Genomic DNA, 15,000 nt, shown 5'->3' with positions numbered 1-15,000 from the left:
ATTGCACAAATGGCAATGAAAGGATGAGATTTATGTCACCCACGAGTATAAAGCAAATTCACAAAAACACAGACAAACACATGCACAAATACACACAAATATATGTATATGTGTACATAATTTATATATACATATATATAGATTATATGTATGTATATATATTATTTTTACATATGTAAATAGAAGAAACTTACATATCCATAACGACATCGTCAGTTAGTACAAAATCCTTCCATTTAGACCTTTAGCCTATCATGGTGCAAGATGAAACAGAAGCGGAAATAAAAGGCAGCGAAAAAAGCCGAGGATTTTCTGTGAAATTTGTATTCAGTGGCTTAGAAAGAAATCAGAAGTTTTAATGTCTCTTCATTTCCGCGGAAGAGCCTCGCAATTCCCGACGTCGAGTTACCATCTCATAAATTTCGACTATGTTCCTCCTTTTGTGAAGCTTGACAAGTCTACGTAACAAGTTAAGCACAAAAATTCATCATTTACGAACGCTGGGGAAAATGGGAAAGAGGAGGAGACTTTTACCGCAAGTCTCGACGAAAAGGATCAACATTTAAATATTATTTTTTTTTTTTTGTATCTCCCCCCTGGTGGATAAAACGGTCGTGTACACTTTAGTGCCCTGATATATACACGATTGATTACTTAATAAGCATGCGGATTACTCTAGTGAGAAAAAGTATTCCCAAGTAAATTGCAGGTAAAACCAAACTCGGTAATATGTATATCGTACAAACAGAGGCAAAATCAGTTCTGAGGTGCTAGCTGAAAGTTATCCTTTGGACATAGCTGTAATACTGCTTTTATAAGCGGAATCTAATTTTTATTTTCTACCAAAGCACGTACTTTGAGAATGTGTGATTTTGGTGTTTTATAACTTCTATAATATGCATTGTTAAGCGACCGAGTTTGGAGAGTAAAATGTAGTTGAGAACAATCACTTTTCAGTGATTTTGGTCTTTGATAACAGCGTTAACCTAATAATTTTTTTTTTCAATGTTTTGTGGACATGTGGTGTACATATATTCCATCTCCTTCAATTTGTCCTAAAATTGGAAATCTTCATCAGATTACAGAAAATAAGTTAATAATTAGGTCAACGTAAATCAAATAAAAGTAACTGTACTTAAGGTCAAAGGTTAAAGCATGAAGAGGTACTTGAAATATTGCAATGAGATGGCTTTAATTTTGAGGGGCTATTGGGCATATTATTATAACACGATATCACCGCAAATTTTATGTAATTTGCAATTAATGAAAAACTTTTCTATAATTTTTAATATTTTGGAGAGAAGTTTCGAAGTTCATAAACTTTATTGAATTGCAACTTTTAGGAGTAACTTTTGCTGAGTTTTAAAGCAAATTGAATAATCTTACAATGTATAATTTAAAAATGTTAATAAATTAGTAAAAAAATATCAGTTTTAGACAATTTTAAAAATTCAATTTTTTGGTTTTTGAATTTTTTAAATTCAACACTGCGTATACAAGGAAAGAGCAAAATGAACTTCAAATCATGAAATATTTCTACATTTCTTGCAGAATGAATGCCCTTTTACATTTTACAATTATTTTTAAAATCTTTGATTTCTATAAACATTTAAATGTAACTTGATTTTGAAAACTCCTCACTCGGGGTTTTATGGTTTCCGTTTTTTTAATGGGCTAATTATCAATATACTAATTCCTATTGATCCTTGCTTTTTATTTTCGTACTAAACGACCGATGCAAATACGTTCAAAACATTTCCTTGTAAGATTTCTAAATGGTATCCCGGAGAATAGATTGTGTATTATAGCCCACATGACAATATTCTTTCATTGTTCGGTCTCTTTCTTAAGTTATTACCTATTTTAAACCCCAAAGTAATCCTCGCTCCAGCTCGACAACTTTACCCTTTGCTATTAGCTCTGAAGACAATGTCATTGACCCTTGAAATACTCAAGTTGTAGAAGGGTACCAAATGTTGCAAAATAAGTCATCAAACTCACCATTAACGGAGATAATCACTTTCATGATGCTGAGCAACTAAATTTCATCAAAGCAGAGCAGATAAGAGAAGAGAAAAGCGAAGAATCACCGCTCTCCTTCCAGTGTTACCTTCCTTCCCTCACTATTCTCAAGCACATTATCATCTCCCTTCTGTGCCCCGAGAGAGAGAGAGAGAGAGAGAGAGAGAGAGAGAGAGAGAGAGAGAGATATTCACCATCAAAGCAGGTCGCCCGCAGCGAGGAAGGTTCATTAATGGCTCTCCTTTGATTTGGTGTGCTCCTGCGGGCTGTGTGGCTTAAATCATTTCTCAACTGTAATGTCTTGTGATCCACCCAATCTCTTGACCCCCGGAGGCCAGACCCCCTACTCCAACCCCTACCCCCTTCCCTCTTCCCTCCAAATCCCTGGCAACCTCGTCTGGTTTCTGGCAATCTCCTTCGAGGTTGCTCATGCACTCGCAATCACCTCGTTTTCATGGTCAGTGAATTCGTATTGTATTAAATTTGGTTTTAATCCTAAACACTCAGTTATTTGTATAAATGAACGTAAGGAACGTATAAATTATTATTATGTATATATATATATATATATATATATATATATATATATATATATGTGTGTGGTGTGTGTGTGTATACATACATACATATATATGTATATATATATATATATATATATATATATAGATATATATATATATATATATATATATATATATATATTAATGCATATATATATATGCATATATATATATATATATATATATATATATATATATAATATATATATATATATACACATATATAGTATATGTATAGATATATATGTATATATATATATATATATATATATAATATATATATATTATATATATATACATACATACATACATACATACATACATTCATCGAGCTACAAATGTCCTTTGATATCAATTCGCTCTACCTCGGAACTGATATTTTTCATATACTATGTTAACCGAAGGGGAAATTTTAAGTTGATAATAATTTCGTCCTCTCGTGGGTTCGATCGAACCAGCACCCAGAGAGCTGAGGAGAAATGTCACTGGAGTCCTGATTTCGAACCCACGAGAGGGCGAAATTATTATGAACTAAAAAAAATTCCCTTTCGGTAACATATATGAAAATATAGTTTCCGAGGTAGTGCGAATTGGATATTAAAGAACATTTGTAGCTCGGTGAATGTGTATATATGGATCACGGTGATGTGATATGTATATATATATATAGATATATATATATATATATATATATATATAATATATAATAATATATATATATATATATATATAATATACATTTATATTGGGTTGGTGACATATGTACGGCATAAAAAGGGTAGCCTAGACTTATTTTTCTAATGTAATGCATTGGAATGATACTTAGAATATATAGAAAAAGGTTACAATAAGAAAGTAACATAAACTTGTATGTAATGAAAATGGGTTTTTAAAAAGTCATGTAAAATCAAATATCTGTCGATCAGGCCAGCCGTTCGCTTGCCATGCTTCGTATTGTAGAGGTCAACATCAATAAAGGTTATTTTTCCAGTTTAACGGATGAAGATATACTTTGTATCAAAATAAAGTTTGTTTTGTATATTCATTCTGCTGAAAACTGTACATAAAATAAAGTTTGAATGATAGGGAAATAGGTCTACGTGTAGGCTGGACTATAGTATAGCAGTGAGATCTGAAAGCACAATGTTCGTTTGTGTTCTATCCGAGTAGACTTTTATACAAGTTGGTCTTTCGTCTGTTTATGATTTGTAGAAGAAGGTATAAGGTTTCTCTGTATATATAAACATTCAAATATGTCAGAAAAAAAAAAAGTTTAATATTTATCACAATTAGCCTTGAGCCAAACAATACAAAGCCAGAGAGGACGAGTGAAATTCAGTCATGAAGGATATATATATATGTATATATATATATATATATATATATATATATATATATATATATATATATATATATATATATTCGATAAAGATAGTAAGACACAAGCAGGTGTTAAATTTTGGCGTTTCCATGAAGACGGGAGGTGTCGAGCAAGAATTCGTACATTACAACAAACAGTCCTCAAGAAAATTAATGAGCATACTCATCCTCCATCTGCAGGATTATTAGAGTGCAGGGTTAGACCGTTCCATCGTTACTGCGCATATTTGTGACGTCATTGGTAGGTGACCATAAACGAAAACGAAGAAAACAAATAAATTAAGGGCCACTATGAGAATTGTTTGCCCACACCCATTCTCTATCTTTCCCGACCTTGTGTGAGAGAGGTCCCCGTTAATTTCCAGGTAATGGAAGATAGTTTCCTTGTTCTTCACTCTGGTGGAGTCTAATCAACGCCATCTTGAATTGACAATTCAAGATGGCGTTGGTCTAATACTGACTGATAACTTTTTTTTACCTGAACCTCAGTCAGATCAGCCAGGTGACGTCATGCGCGAGATCGTCCTATTTTTGTCAGAAGCAGTCTAACCCTGTACCCTATTAATCCTGCTATTAACAACAAATTACTGGAAAATCTGTCTCGAGCTGCAGCTGTCCAGGTACCAAATAGGCAAGCAATGCAAAAAGCTATTCGTCGTAAAAGGAACGCAGTTAACCATCTTCCCGAAAACCCCATATCAATTGAAGATTTAGAGTTGCCATACGAGTACAAAATATAAAAAAAGCCCACGCCTGAAACTCAGGAAAAATTTTTCTTGGTGGAAAAAAGGAGAAGTGACGAAAGAATGATCATTTCCGGTAGGGATATCTGTTTTGGGCGTTTCTTCCCACGCTGCCAAATGCTCTTGGTTGAAAGTGATCGCGTTTATTCCTTGTTAATCCTTACCCTTGGGAGCAATAATAATCCTTGTTTGGGCCTACTCTCAAACGCATCCATGGTAAATCTCTTAATGTTTTGAGACAAACGGAGGGTTTTTTTTTTCTCATATAAGCGAAAATCTTATACAAAAACACAAACGCACACACATATTCTTGGAGTAATTCTGTTCATAGGTATTCTCAGATCCATTCTCTCCAAAACCTTAAGAAATATAAAATTTCCGTATATTTTTTTTCCTTTTATGCAAATAAAAATAAAGAGTTTGTTCTCTATTTGTTTTTGTTGTTTGAAATACTCCACACAGCTCAGCATATTTTCGTTTAGAGGTTTTTTTTATTCCCCTACTCGTCAAATCCTTATATCTGAATTCGATTTCTACATGCCGTAAGGTTAACATTTAAATCTTCTTTTAGGGATAGTCCTTGCCCCCTACAATGTCCTTGAGACTGGTATCCGTTTATACATTCTCACTTGACCCTCTATAAATGATTAATTACACACACATACAGACATACGTACTACATATACCCACACACACACATATATATGTATGTATGTGGAGGAATATTCAGTGCCCAATAACTATATGACAGACTGATTCGCTCTCTTCACTTATGGTATGTAGTTGATGTTTATTTTTTCCTCTTTTGTAGTAAAAATATCACAGAGTTCATTCTGTAATCATCTATAGATTATATTTCTGTTCACATTCATGTACTATTTAAGTTAGTAAAGATTCTTTTTATTTATGTACTCGCCATTTTCGTACATTTTAAGCTAACGTTTACTTTCGAAAAATGTGTTTACGTTTATTCTTTATTGCATATCTTATATAACGCAAAATATATATGTGAAAAAATCAGTATCTTTGTATATGTACTGCATATGAATCATGTCGACCTCTACCAAAGCCAACCTTGCCTCTACATGACCCGAGGGCAGCTTAACTTGACCCTCCTTGCTTCTACATGACCCGAGGTCAGCTTAACTCGGCCTAGAGTCATCTAGAAAAAACATGTTAATATTTTTAGAAAAATAACATGTTAATATTTTTACAGAGTACAAAAACATTTCAAGGGGTCTCAATATTCGATAATGAAGATAAAAAATTGATGTTATATCATGTTTTAGGCTAGCAGTGCATTCATTAACAAAAACAAATTTGATTGGGAACGACGGACATGGATGCTTTAATCAGCGCCGTGGGTCATCCAGGTGGCTAGGCGTTTTCTAATTCAGGACAGTAATCCGGAATAAGAGGCTCAAGACTGGATTAAAAGAGGCCAGGAAAATCAGAATGAGCTTGGAGGGCAGATTATCCCACGAACGACCGTCAGCGTGTCAGCAAACAAACTTAATTGAAAGAAGGTTATTAAGTATGTTTATTATGAACTTTAACTTTATTCCTGAAAGGCGGGTGTCCTAGAGAGAGTTAACTCTCTTAGCAGCTCCCCCAACAAGTAGACATATCACTCCCTTATTTGAAAAAAGTTTTCAATTAAGATAAAATTAGAATCATAATTATGGATAGTCAAATTCAGTGCTATATCTAATATGGCCATAGTCTTTTAAATCATTGCCAATATAAACCTAATGTGATGACTTGAGATGGGTACACATACGTCTTAGTAAGAATATGGAAAAATTGGATTTTCTTGACCGATGTTAATCGTAATCAAACTGATTACAATAAGGAACGAAATCGAATAAAAATAGGGGAATAAAGAATATTGCTAATTCATAAACATTCATTCTCAACAGCGTCAAATGTCCTTATCTTAAGTAATAGAAAGTTTATCTTTGTGGAGGGTATAGTTCACTGTTGCAATATGTGATTAATATCCCATATAGCTATTATTCTGAGAGAGGAGAGAGAGAGAGAGAGAGAGAGAGAGAGAGAGAGAGAGAGAGAACGATTTTCCTTGGACTCGCATGCACGCCCTCGCTTGCAAACTTGTCCAAATGAATAGCAATGACCTCATCAACCCCGGAATGAGAGAGACTAACGAGGACCGGTCACGTTCCCTCTGCAAAGAATTTATGTCTTTTCGCAGACAGCAAATGACGGCGGGACAGTCAGTACTGGCCAGGGTTTATAGGTTTCCGATGGGAAATAATTAGTGGGCGGCGTCAATACGTGTTGCATCCGTGATAAAGGCATTTTACAGCGCGCAGATAAAGTTTCCTCTCATTAATTGTCCGTAAAATTTTCCGGTTGCACTCTCGCTTCATTATAACAAAGCCAATCAACAACGGGGCTCATGTTCACGTGCGCTCTGGAGTGCAGGCCCAACTTTTAATGAAGTTATCGACGGAAAAAGAATTCCGGTTTCCATTCGACAGATTATTTTCTCGCGTCTTTAATTAGTATTTGGAGAAACGACACTGTTCTTTTACTTCGCTCGCTCCAGAACAAGACTCGAAATTGTACGAGTACAGGACGGATTTTCTATTAGGGGAGCTAAAATGATTTTGGATGCCTGATTTTATTTCATTGGTGATTTTACATCGTCATTTGTTCATTAGAGAGTAAGATCCACAATCATGGATATAATTTGTTTAATTAAGTGGAGTATTTTCATTATTTTAAATAGGTATGGCAAATGACACTTCCGAATATACGACCATAGAATATAATATCAAACTAACGAACCAGGTATGAACAAGAAATCACCATTGCATACATGTTCATAAAAATATTAACATGTGTAAATGTAAAACATGTGTTAGTCACTGGATCATTATAATGGTTGAGGTTCAAGGTTCCTTGAAAGCAAAACGGTGATGAAATCAGCCCAAGTTTGAGGAGAGTCAGAATGGACTGAAATGTTCATGAAAAGGTTTGCTTCTCTACTGACTCATAGCTATGGTCAAACAAATATGAATGTGTGATACTGGGCGTGTTGTTGCCTGGTTAGTTGCTAGTACATGATATATGGTACCTGAGGACTCGTTCGCCATGGCTAAAAGCTTGTAGAAGGAACAGATTGATGGGCGAGGTGATATATGTGTGTGAGTGTGTCGGTGTCAATTATCAGTAATTATTCGTTCCACAAACCTTTGTTCATATATATATATATATATATATATATATATATATATATATATATATATATATATATATATATAAAGGTTTTTGCCACGAGGAAAAAAATTAAAAAGCCAGATAGCCGAGTACTTTCGGTCCTGTTCACCGACCCTTTACTAAGCAAACTGATTTACGGAGGCTTAATATCCAAACTGACACTACAAGATTAGTAATAAGAGTGATTTCACTCTAACAGAAACGCCCTTATTGCTAATCTTGTAGTGTCAGTTTGGATATTAAGCCTTCTTTTGACTAGTTGTCCTCTGTAAAATCAGTTTGCCTTGGTAAGGGTCTGAACAGGACCGAAACTACTCGGCTATCTCGCTTTTTCATTGTTTCCTTCGTGGCAAAAACCTTTATTTATACATGGCATCACGTTTTATATACTTTGTGATAAGTTATTCACACCACACACACACACACACACACACACACACACACACACACCACACACACACACACACACATATATATATATATATATATATATATATATATATATATATTTATTGTGTGTGTGTGTGTGTGTGTGTATACATGTATATAATATATATATATATATATATATATATATATATATATATATATATATATATATATATGTGTGTGTGTGTGTGTGTGTGTGTGTGTGTGTGTGTGTGTGTGTAAGTAATGTAAAAGTCAAGTTATAACCAAGAAAAAGTCTGGTAGTTTAATTGTTAATTAGAATCTCAGTAATACTCTATCCCAAACATTATGTTATTGGTTACCTGCTTCCCTAGGTCTCCTCACCTAAACGTGATATTTGGTAGGGATGCTATGGCTGGAATCAGCATACCTTTGATTTTGTAAATTCCTCAAATTTATTAACGATGCTTGGTTTATCATCTCGATTCATGTCAAACGGAAATGTGTTTTGATGAAATAGGAGATAATTCTTGTTTTACTTTATTCTTCTTTTATACCTTTGGTAACTCATAGATACCACAATAAGAGATTCACGCGCAGGTTCACGTTGAGATGGATAAACATAATTTTTTATGTAATTATATGCTGAAAGAAATGATACGGGCTTAGAATTACATTTCCTTCAAAAGCCTTGATAATATTTTGTGAATTGTTGATACATTGTAAACAAAGGACAATTAAGGATTATGAAGATATGTTTCATAATTACGTATCAGTAAATTGTTTTCTCTGAATAGAAATTATAAAGTTAATTATAACAAGTTGTGTAGGGATTACAATGTCTGTGTGGCTGATCTAAAGAAATCGGCTAAGTTACAAAGCTTAAAAAGGATAGAAATGAACAAACAGTTGTGCAAGGGATGTTTACTGAAAGGAGTGGTTTTACTGTAGCATCACAGGCCAAAAACCTTTGGAGTAATGTGCGCTGAAGCGCCACAAGAAGTGATTGTTATGTTACTTGATTAGTACCAAAAAAGGAAAAGGAAAGGAAGCGAATAAAGAAGGAAAAATCTTGCTGTTAAAAGTATGCGGCAAGTAATCGAAAGTAAGACTAAAATAGATACAACCTTAGCACTTAAGTTCCCTCTTAGCCTCACAAAAAAACAAAAACGCTAATCCATTGGTGAGTGTGTTTCCCTAGAAAGAGGGAATAGCTTTTCCAGGAGTTATAAAAAAGAGGTTTGATGAGAAAATCCTGATCTACAAAAAAGCAGTCGGTGTCCAGCGCTACTTGACTTGAAGAACGAGATGCCCTCATCTCCTTTTTTACTGTGCTCAGCTGGAAATGTAATTTCTCTCTCTCTCTCTCTCTCTCTCTCTCTCTCTCTCTCTCTCTCTCTCTCTCTCTCTCTCTCTCTCTCTCTTTTCAATATGGGTGCGTTAATAACCCGACATTTAAGAATAGTGTATAATATTCACAGCTTCCCTGGAAAGGGCGGCTGGCTCTCAGATGTAATCTAAAGTCGTTTTTGAAAATGTATAGATATAAAAGTTCTTTGGTATGGAAAGATCACTATCTGCCTTATGGGAAGTAGTTGATGAGTGTTATTTAAAATTTGCCGTTCTTTCTCAATTAAACCCTATACAGAAAATTTCTATTTTTTAATCATCGTTGCTAACCGACCGTAGTTTTTTGCAGACTGTTAGTGTTTGGGTCGTATCATATGTCGTAGGTGAATTACGGAGATAGTGACCATATCGCTAATGTTTTCGATCCTGTATTTCTGTTTTAACATCTGTAATAAACATTCCATCTAGAGGGTAGGGAAATTCCATTTTTTGAAAAGCATTTTTTTCTTTCTCTTCTCTTATATCGAACAACTTATTGGTTTATAGTGAATAACGTATTATTCATAACTCTCATATAAGCATTAAGAATGTTTACCTTGCATGTTGTAAATATGTCTCTCGCAGAGAAGCATTAAGATAGAGAATGATTTTCCTTATTATTTTCGTTAAAGAGAATTTGAATCTGTAGTGTGATGGAATTGGATTAGACAGAAGTGATCAGTTGAAAATATTATGGTCAAGAACCACTTTATGATTTGCCAAAATAATGCACCTTTATTAAAGCTGAAGTAGGCAAAAGTCTGTAGGCGAACAGACATAGCATTTATCTTAGGCAAAATGAAACTTCAACAATTGTTAATGAAGCATTGCAAGACAAGGAAATATGGCCTCTGAAATTCCATCAGCGAGATGCAAGAATCGTATTGGCCTTGAATTGTACCCAAAAGAAAGTTTGATGGGATTGTTAGCAGGAGAGAAAAGAGCTGTATTAGAGCATTTCCAAAAAAAATAATGGCCGGAATTGGAAGACATTGCTCTGAGATTAGATGGATAGCGCTATAAAAAAAATGGCAGCATCTCGGCAAGGAGAGACATTCAGATCTCCCTACACCCACCACCTCCTACCTTCCTGAAAAAAATAAAATGCTGATACTCAACTTGCGCCGACTGAAGAGAAAAGCAACCCTTTATCCAAAAGAAGGAATAGTTTTTCCCGTTGTTGTTAAAAAAAAAACAAGAGATCCGATAAGAAGATCCCGAGCCACAAAAAGTGGTTGGTGTCCAGTAATAGTTGGCTGGAAGACGAGACACACTTTTTCTTTTTTCCCTCTGTTATCTCTCCCAATCAGTCGATTGACGATCAAGCTTAGTGGATCTACAGAAATTACATACAGTAAATAGGACAATACTATATCATTCATTATTATTATAATATTTATTGCACAGTTTATAATGATATTACAATGTTTTTGTCTTTGCAGATTTCATCCAAGTTCCTCAGCACTCGGAAAAATAATCATACACAGTCGTCTTCATCAGTAGTTTACTAATATAAGGTAAGGTGTTTTGCTATTAGGATAGCTAATCTCGTTATTGATAATCGTTCAGCTTCATAAATGACTAATTAATCCGAAAGGTGATTCTCGTTACCATATATAATTCATATGGGTGTTTCGGACGGCTGGGAGTCTTTTTAATTATGACTAGTTAATTGACCTACGTATTTTTGCAGCTATTATTCCAATTTGGGTTACCACACGTGTTACACTTAATTTAATTACACCAGATAGTGTCCATATCCCCATTCATTTAGTTACTGATATATTGTGATATAAACTGAGGGGTATGGTCCTTTGTCTTGTGATAGAGAGCTCCCGTCTTTCAAATGTACTTTCTCTTTTTATTCTATTGTTTTTCTTGTTGATTGGTGTTTAGTAACTCATCTTCACCATCGATACGTAGTGTTTAAAGGTTTGTGTTTTATAGACTGATATACTTGGCATCTACGGGTCACATTTACGAAAAGTATTTGTTTTCATTAGACAAAATGACCATTCAATTATTTCTCTGCATTCTTTTATTAGGTTGCATAAGGTATCTTCTTCATTTTCTGTAACATTCAGTCATTATTAAGAGTTGATAACTCTTTGTAAGCTTGACGTTGATGGTAAATAATGATGTAAATACCTTGTCCTGTTTTTCGGCTTGATAATATTGCAACCCGTTCGTTTTTTTTATAGGGGTGGGGGCGGTGTGGGTGTTATCTTATTTATTGCAAACAACAGTTTAAGACTCATTTCTAAAACTCCCCTTTATTATTTAACATACCTTTATCGAATACGCTTCACTATAAGGGGGTGAATTAAGAGCCACAGTGTGCCCGTGCTGTTTTCAAATATCGCATCAAAAATGCCGTGGCTGAAAGTCAATAGATAGAAATGCGTGAGCTGGGAGTGATTTATAAAGCACAATGACGCGGGCGCCATTAATTATTCCTGATATTGATAAAACTGAATAGAAATTTCAGAATCACGTGATTCATATATATGCAAATCATCTAATATTCGCAACATAGCTATCAGATGGGATTATGCAAATGGACTCATGTCGCTAATTTTTTGGCGAGGCCTACGGGGAAAAAATAGGGAAAGAAAAAATTCCGGGTGGGAAAAAATATTGTAGCTGCAACCGGGGCGGCTGAATTCTTCCATGTTTGGTTGGCTGAGTGGATGGACGAGGCAGGAGGAGCGGAGAAAGGTATTTACGAGATGAAGGGTGACAGGTGGCCCTAGACACTGCTGCCCGGGTGGCACTCGAGGACTCCATGAATTATCCCTTCATCCAGGGAATGAGGGTCATCAGGGGCCCCCATGGGGACATTTTCCCTGATGGAAAATTCGCTCGCTGTCAAAGGCCCACGAAAAATCCGTCCGGATCTCGACATTAGCATCAGCCTGGAGGACATCGGGAATCTTTCACGGGAGGAAAACGCCGAAGATGCAGGGTTTCTGTCGTGTCATTTCTCGGAGATGAGGTGTGCATCTCATTCCCCTCAAATTGATGCCTAAGAATGTGCCATCCTCACTGACATTCATCAGCCTGTGGAAATCAAGAGCTGGAAGTTATCGCTTTGCGGACGGATTTTATTACTCCCGTGCACTGAAGCGATTGTTGGCTTTCCTTTGCCACAATAAATAAAAAATAAAAATTTATTTATGAGTTTGAGTTAGAGAAAAAGGTCTTTTTTATATTTTAATAATATCTCTCTCTCTCTCTCTCTCTCGCTCTCTCTCTCTCTCTCTCTCTCTCTGGATTTTTCAATGTTACATGTAACCTAGGCCGTCGAGAAAAGAGATTTAGTCTCAAAATCCGATACGATTTAGAAAACGAATTTTGTGCTCGGCACGATCTCGACATATATATATATATAATATATATATATATATATATATATATATATATATATATATATATATATATATATATTATGTATAGATATATATATATATATATATATATATATATATATATATATGTATATATATATATATATATATATATATATATATATATATATATATATATATATATATATATATATATATATAATATATATATATATATATATATATATATATATATATATATATATATATATATAATCGAAGTCGGAGAAGTACAGGCATGTCGAAATCATGTACTTTCATGAATGTTTTATCTTCAACCTTCTCCGTATTACTTAGTCTAGACAATCTCCTGCTTTTGTTATTTTTTTTTTTTTACTTTACCGCTATTTACTTTTATTAATCCTTTCGGTGTTCGATAGTGCCATTTAAATATTTGTTTTGTAGAAATGATCCTCAAAAAGGAGAAAAAGATTCAAGGTATGTTAAGTTGTGAGGAAAAATGTATATTTTCCTTCTTTCAGAGATAAAATCGACGATTTGAATTTATAGGCAAAATATCACATTTCAGAGAACAGATTTCCTTATCACTTTAACCTTTTGGATTTTATTGACATATTATAAATAATGTTAGAGATAATAGTGAACAGTGTTCAGATATGTGCCTGTAAACTATAGATATGTTTCCTTTTTCAATATGCGTTTGAAACAACTGAGTATCTTTAAAAATGAACTAAGTCTTAGTTTTTGAAGTTGATAAGTACATGAATATACCCATCGGGTCATCCATCACTTTTAATGCCATAGCTAGCGTTATCTTCCTTCCCTAGATATCAGTTAAGGCTTAACATATGCTAATTGCCAGTTTCTTACAGTTTATTGTCCAGGTGAAGGTACTAACTTATTGATACATGGACATGAACAATAGCCATTTATCTCTAACTTTACTTAATCACGTGGTAATGATTCATTTGTCTAATTTATACATCTTTCACGAATAACCTCTTTTTTTTTTCTTTTTTTTGTTAAACGAGGCCAACGAGATTATGGTTATTACTGTCTTACCTTACAAGTGAACAGTGTGTCTGCTAAAGATACAGGAATTTTAGGATAGGATGTTTATGATTTATTTATTAGAATGAAAATGTAAAAAAAAATGTTGTGCATGTTACACAGTACACACAAATTATATCTAATAAAATATAGCATATTTATTTTAATTTTCGTTGGCGTAACAACGCTCTTTTTGACTATAGATTTTAGCAAGCTGGAGGTCGGACCACGCCTTGTTCAATGACAAAAATGCACTCACTGCCTCCGACAGTAGATTTCTTCTATGCTTATAATCAATTCAAATGAACAATTCAAGATTATGGTTTTGATATTGGCTCCAAGGTCTGCCTGATTTTCATTTCAGGAGTGGTGAAGTCTACATCCTTTCTCTCTCCCCCTGTTTCTCTCTCGTATATAACACAAAAATTAAGATCATGGAAGTATGGAAAAGATGAAAAACGGAGATACATATAATTATTATATATATATATATATATATATATATATATATATATATATGTATATGTGTATATATATATATATATATATATATATATATATATATATATATATATATATATATATATATATATATATATATAAGTCATATCGCATTTCCGTGATTCATATACATATATCGAGCTACAATGTCCTTTAATATCTAATTCGCTCTACCTCGGAATTAATATATTAATTCCGAGGTAGAGCGAATTAGATATTAAAGGACATTGTAGCTCGATTTATAGATATATATATATATATATATATATATATATATAGATGTGTATATATATATATATATATATATATATATATATATATATATATATATATATATATATATATATATGTATA

General features: G+C 33.8%; 1 long non-coding RNA gene across 2 annotated transcripts in view; it reads left to right on the top strand.

Annotated features, from left to right (window-relative positions):
- Positions 1–15,000, top strand: part of LOC135224142 (uncharacterized) — a 257,593-nt gene that overhangs the window by 161,007 nt on the left and 81,586 nt on the right. For both annotated transcript variants that reach the window (XR_010316646.1, XR_010316647.1), the window contains one exon: positions 11,170–11,244. This is a non-coding gene — a long non-coding RNA (uncharacterized LOC135224142). The remainder of the gene's footprint in view (positions 1–11,169; positions 11,245–15,000) is intronic.

Source organism: Macrobrachium nipponense, chromosome 10 (assembly GCF_015104395.2).
Source record: "Macrobrachium nipponense isolate FS-2020 chromosome 10, ASM1510439v2, whole genome shotgun sequence".
Classification (NCBI taxonomy): Eukaryota; Metazoa; Arthropoda; class Malacostraca; order Decapoda; family Palaemonidae; genus Macrobrachium; species Macrobrachium nipponense.
This window is presented reverse-complemented; position numbering and strand designations above follow the sequence as displayed.